This window comes from Octopus bimaculoides, chromosome 21, assembly GCF_046866305.1.
Source record: "Octopus bimaculoides isolate indiv1 chromosome 21, ASM4686630v1, whole genome shotgun sequence".
Classification (NCBI taxonomy): domain Eukaryota; kingdom Metazoa; phylum Mollusca; class Cephalopoda; order Octopoda; family Octopodidae; genus Octopus; species Octopus bimaculoides.
The window spans coordinates 3212073-3219151 of NC_142948.1; positions in this window are offsets into that span (position 1 = coordinate 3212073).

Below are 7079 nucleotides of genomic sequence, written 5' to 3' on the forward strand. Positions count from 1 at the left end.
AAACCCTTTTGATACTAACCCTGCCTGAGAATGGTCCCTGGTTCTACAATACAATCTTCATTTTTTTAAAGTTAAAACTGTTCATCAAAATTTCATGTTAATTTATGTTCCAAGCACCTTTTTAAGAAGGACAAAAGTTATTTTACTAAATTTTATTAAATTCTTCATTATTTTCAAAATTAATTAGAACACAGGCTGTTGTAATTCAACTGAAATATTGGTAACAAAAGGGTTAAAAAGGAGTTGTTGAGTGGATCCTTCTGTACCGTTTACAGAATGGTAAACGTTTGAACCAGACTTTCTGGTTCTTTGCCAACTTACAAGTTTCTTAACCGTTTTGATACAAACCGTCTGAGACTGTTCGTGGTTCTATGCCAGCTCAGGAGAGCATTTGGAGAAATCACCTTATGGTACTTGGTTATGGTTCTTCAAGTTCTGAGTTCAAATCCCATTCAAGTTGACTTTGCCTTTCCTCTTTGTGAGGTCAAGAAAAGAAAGCACCACATGAAGTACAGGGAAGTCAGTGTAATAACAGATCAAAACTCCTGAAGATGCAGCCCCAGTATGGCCACAGCTAAAGGAATGAAACCAGTAAAAGAGAAAGAAATTTTATACTGATGTCACATAAAAAGCAACCAGCACATTCTGTAAAGTGGTTGGAATTAGGAAGGGCATCCAGCCATAGAAACCAAGCCAAAACAGACAATGGAATCTGGGGTGCTTCCTGTAAAACCGTCCAACCCATGTCAGCATGGAAAATGGACCTTAAATGACGATGAGGATGATCGTTAACTGGAAATGTTGGTATTACATAAATGATGTGAGAGTTGAGTAGGTAAATATTAGATTTTTGTTCAGTCATATTTCAAATAACATCTCAATGCACCAAAGTTATAATTTTTTCTGGTTACTAACCCCGTCTTAAAAAGACAGAAAACAGGTTTGCATTTACAGGAACAGGCTTGGTTGTGTAGTTATGAAGCTCACTTCACAGCAATACGTTTCCAGATTCAAATCTGCTGCATTCCATCTTGGATAAGTGTCTTCTATGATGGTCTTGTGAGTAGAATTGGTAGACAAGCTTCCACATAGTTTCAGGAGAGGCATTTAATAATTTCAAACCTTTAATCTCCGAAGTAAGATCTGATTCCAATGCAATTGTTGTGGCACGCCAGCCCCTTTGTGAAGGTCCCACGGAAATCCTCCAAAGCAAAGGTGTTCAGGACCCTTGTCACATACAACAAATAAATACTTTAATTATTATTGCAACAAATATAGTCGTTACAGTCATCAAAGACATGTATTGATTAATTAACACAGAAATATCATAACTATTGATTATTATTAAAACTTAAAATAGGCAGTGGGCTGGCAGAGTCGTTAGCATGCTGGAAGAACTGCTTAGTGGTATTTTACCTGTCGCTAAGTTCTGAGTTCAAATTCTGCCAAGGTTGACTCTGCCTTTCATCCTTTTAGGATTGTTAAGTACTAATGAAACACTGGGGCCCATGTAATTGACTTAATCCCTTCCTCCAAATTTGAGGCCTTGTGCTTCCAGTGGAAAGGATTATTAAAACTTAAAATAGACAGTGAGAGGGCAGAGTCATCTGCACGCTGGACGAAATGCTTAGAGGTATTTCACCTGTCACTATGTTCTGGGTTCAAATTCCAACAAGGTTGACTTTGCCTTTCATTCTTTTCGGGGTCAATAAATTAAGTACCAGTGAAACACTGGGGGCGATGTAATCAACTCGTCCCCACTTCCCCCAAGCTACCCTTGTAGCAAAAAATTGAAATAATGATTAAAACTTAAAATACGGTAATTATTGTAATCAAATACATAATATAACAAATGTTATAGTTTTTGTAGCATGAATCATAACAGTCTGAGTTCTAATTTTGCCAAAGCCAACTTCGTCTTTCAAGCCACAAGGGTTGATAAAAGTGTCAAGTACTGGGAGGAATGTAATTGCCTAACCCCTCTCCTCAAAAATTGCTGGCCTTGTGCCAAAATTAAAAAGAATTCTTATTAAGATTGTGAGCTAGCAGAAACGTTTGAGCATGTCAGACAAATGCTGTGTGATATTTGTTCTGGCTCTACTTTCTGAGTTGGCATTAGGAAGGGCATCCAGTCATAGAAACCATACCAAAGCTGACTTTGGAGCTTGACATAGCCCTGCAGCTTGCCAGCCCCTGTCAAACCATCCTGTCAAACCATCCTGTCAAACCATCCTGTCAAACCATCCTGTCAAACCATCCTGTCAAACCATCCTGTCAAACCATCCAGTCCATGTGGATATTAATAATCCTTTGTACCTAAGCATTTCATCCAGTGCACTAACAATTCTGCTAGTTTGCCTCCTTAAAGTGGACGTTAATAATGATGACAATTGATCCTTTGGTAGTGGTGTCAATAAAATAAGTATGATACCAGTCACATTCTAGGGAGACGTTGATGACCTTACATTTGTTAAAAATCATTATTTTATGTGTCAAATTCATATGTTTATGAATTGAGTCTATTGATTCCAAATGCACCATCATTAATAGCAGTTTGTTGGTAACTTTGCTATGAGAAAAAATCTTGGTGTTTGGACACAAAACCAGTACACGGAAAAATCAAAAACCATTTTCACTAGATATTTTCATAGCAACCAACATCTGATTTCAGCTTTACATATGTTAGTATTTTGTATGTATGTGTATATATAATCAAATGTTGTGTATATATAATCAAATGTTGTGTATATGTCTATGTATGTTTGCTTTAATGTCTTAGTATCCTCTCACCCCCTACCACTGCGTGTCATTCTGAATATAACTTGGTAAACAAACGCTTTCGTTTTCCTTTATGATCTCTGAGTGGTCAACGTTTGACAAACACTTAATCAGTGGTGAAAATGAAGATGAAAAACAGGAAAATCAATAAGTCACCTTGTAATTAAACCAAGTTACCTGACCGTTAAAGGAAAAGACTTTCTTTTGATGGATGTGTATTTTAGCAGTTATTTCGTAAAAGAAAACAATGGTAATGGTTTCAGGTTCAGTTCCACAGCACGTCACCTTGCCCAAGAGTCAAGTGTTTTGTACTATAGTTCCTGGGCTGACCAAAGCCTTGTGAGTTGATTTGGTAGATGGAAACTGCAAGAAGCCCATCGTGTGTGTCTGCATGTGTATGTATTTGTGCTTGTATGTGGCTTAGTGGTTAGGGTGTTGCACTTGTGATTGTAAGATCGTAGTTTGTCACCCCCTAGCTTGGCAACTGGTGTTGGTTTGTTTATGTCCTCATGACCTAGCAGTCCAGCCAAAATGGACTGACACTTGTAAAGACACTCTGAAGAGGGCTGAACAGCAGAATGTCTCAGCCCTCCATCATTTGAAGGGAATTTCTTACCACTGACAGTGGCACATGACTTTTGCAGGTCAGTCCCCTCCACCAGGGTGACCAGTCTTAATACTTCTGCTGCGGAATACAAATCTTCTTGAGTACAGCAAGGTACCAGGCATCTCGGTTCTTTGTCAAAATAATGTGCCCCAGGCGAGGATCGAACTCATGGCCTTCAGATTCCTCTTTATAATTACTTGATTTTGAGACTGACATGCTGCCGATTGTTCTACTGAATGTACATGATGGGCTTCTTTCAGTATCCATCTACCAAATCCACTCACAAGGCTTTGGTTGGTTTGAGGCTATGGTAGAAAACCCTTGCCCAATGTACCATGCAGTGGAACTGAACCGACATGGATGTGGTTGGGAAGCAAGCTTCTTACCACAGTCACACATGTGCCTTGTCGTTGACATCCCTTGATGTTGTTGGTAATCGTTTAGCCTGGCCATTTACTCTTCTTAACCATTTTCGATTTCTTTGATATTCTTCTCTACTTATAAAAGACTTTAGTGTTTGCTTTAAATTGGTGTTTCTTAGCAACTGCCATCTTGGCTATTCTGTTGCATAATAATCCCAGCTGCTTCTTATAAAACATCTTATCTCTTAGAAACCCAATATTTTTGAAAAGTTTTATTTTTGAATAAGACAAAGAATTTAGTAAAATGTTATTTCTTGGAACTTAGAGATTTATGGGAAAATATATTTTGGCCAAAAGTTTTATTGAAATTAGCATGTGTAGTATGTGTGTGTGTGTGTGTATGTTTGTCTATAGTATATGTGAGTATAGTGTGTGTGCGTGTACACTGTATATATGTATAATGTGTGCATATGTTTGTGTCTGTCTTTTCATCACATGGTTGTTGTAAGTGGATATCATTCATTTCCAATATTCTGCAAAATCAAGTCTAGCCATGGGGAAATATTAACTGGTTTGGAAACAAGCAAGAGAAAGGAGATTCTGCTGTTAAAAATCTGACTCGATAAACTCCTTCTAATGCATGCAAACATGAAAAAGTGGATGATGAAACAGTGATGATGATGGTGATGATAAAAACAACTGTAAACCACTTAGCCATAATCAATACCAGATTTAAAAAAAAATGTTTTTGTAAATAAAAAAAAAAAGGATTTATCATGTACACTGTTTATGTTATTTGAACCGGTGTCCTCATCTTGATTGTTGCTTTCACTACGTTTTAGCTGTGTACACTCCAGCTGTCTTCAGGTGTCTTAGTTCTTTGCCTGGGATTGAACTCAGAACCTCTAGTTGAATGCATTGCATTTTATATAAGTACTTTTATATAAATTTATATAAGTACTTTTTTCAGATTCTAAATCTCTAAATCTGCAATGTTGAAAACTTTAAAATCCAAAACAATGTTTATAAAAATGGCTCAATAAAAAAACAGTTAGAAAATTTTTTTTTTTTTTTCCAAAAAAAAATCCACCTTAAAAGGAATATCTAACTGAAAAGTGTTTGATCACACAATTATCACTTAGTTCTGCATACTTACATCACAGCTTCAGCTCATAAACGTATACAGAAAGCCTTTGATATAGAATTTTATGTTACAGCAGCAGACCAAAGGATGCTATGCATCTCGCTCTTTGCAGTGAGTTGGCTGCTTACAGTTTTGCCAAACATTGTCACATCTTTTAGAGTAATAAACACTGTTGCTAAAAACTCCATCATCATCATAGATCTCATAATTATAATCGTCGTTATCATCATTGAAGCTCCGACGTCTGGCAACTGACTTAGTAAACACCCACAAAATTATTAACCATTGTGCCAACCACCACCTTGAGCATCTTTTCGAGCTCCATGTGTCTAACACATGTGGGCATGCCTACGAAGTCAGAAAACAGCACAGCTCCCATGACTTTGGTGATGTGCTGTGCTTGGGAAGACTCGTCGAGCCAAGTGAAACCATAGTCATGGTTGTTGCCAGTGTCATGTAAATGGCACCTAAGAAATCATTGGTGGTGTCATGCGAATGACACCCATGCTGGTGGCACACAAAAAGTACCCACTACACTCTTGGAGTGGTTGGCATTAGGAAGGGCATCCAGCTGTAGAAACCAGGCCAAGTCAGAACTGGAACCTGGTGCAGCTCCCCAGCTTACCGGTTTTCAGTCAGACTGTCCAACCCATACCAGCATGGAAAGAAGACGTTAAACAATGATGATGATATCTCACAGTATTGACCATACCATATGGTGCTGTTATACACCACTGGTCACAATGCACTTCCAATTCTTTTCCATCTCGACATAAATTGTCTTCTCATTGTTGTAGAGGCCTTCCAAGTGGCCTTTCCCAAACTCTTGGATAGCACTCGTCAACTGCGAAAACAATATGTATGTATGTATATAAATATACATATATATATATATATATATATATATATATATATATGTATATATATATATATATGTATATATGTATATATATATATATATATATATGTATATATATATATATATATATATGTGTATATATATATATATATATATATGTATATATATATATATATATATATGTATATATGTATATATATATATATGTGTATATATGTATATATATATATATGTATATATATATATATATGTATATATATATATATATGTATATATATATATATATATATATATATGTGTATATATATATATATATATATGTGTATATATATATATATATATATATGTATATATATATATATATATATATGTATATATGTATATATATATATATGTATATACACACAAATAAGAGGAATGACTATGCTGGACCACTGGTTTTAATTGATTAATATCAATTCCTACCCTTATTATTAAATTTTATATATATATATATATATATATATATATATATATATAAAGCCAACGCATTTTCCATATCTCAATACAAGGTTATTAGGCCAGAGTGAATAGTTACAATCTTATCTACAATAATTGGCCTTAATGTTTGTTTATCTTCTGTTATTTATTTCCTATAAACAAATATAACTCTGAAGTCATCATTTATTACTGTAAGAGACATGAGAACCGTTTGGTAAAAATGTCAGAAGCAGCAGCTGACTGAATCCAAAACAGTGAAATGTCTTGTATTGTTTGGCCTCGGATATTCTTCAGTGGAATTATATAACCAAAGGCTTTCAGTATTGGATTTGATCAGTTGTTCTCAACTGGGCTCCATATGACCTCTTAGGGCTCATATACCCCTCGGGGGTCCTTACAAGATTTTTGTCCACAACAGTATTTTATGGATCCATGAAACACTTTTGTTTTAGATGATTCTGTTGCAAGAAACAGGTTTCTTTCTCTGATGTTTTTAGATAGGAACCAAGCTTTCACTATGAGAAACACTAAACTAATCCATCTCAGAGATGCTGTTTTGTCCAATGATCACTCCTGACCAAACCAAACAGATTCCCTGTAAATTAGGGAATTTGATTATGTTGTTTAGGCCAGGCTCAGCTCCTATTCAAATTATTGGGGTTAATGCTGTTATTCAGACCCAGCTCAGCCCCTGATCTCACTCCCCTTTTTTGAGGGGAGGGTCAATGCTGGTGCTTAATTCTAAGTCAGTGACAAAGCAGAACTCTGAGAGTTTGATCACTTGTTCCCACATACATGCATGTGCACACACACAAACACACACTCTCTCCCTCACACACACACACAAAA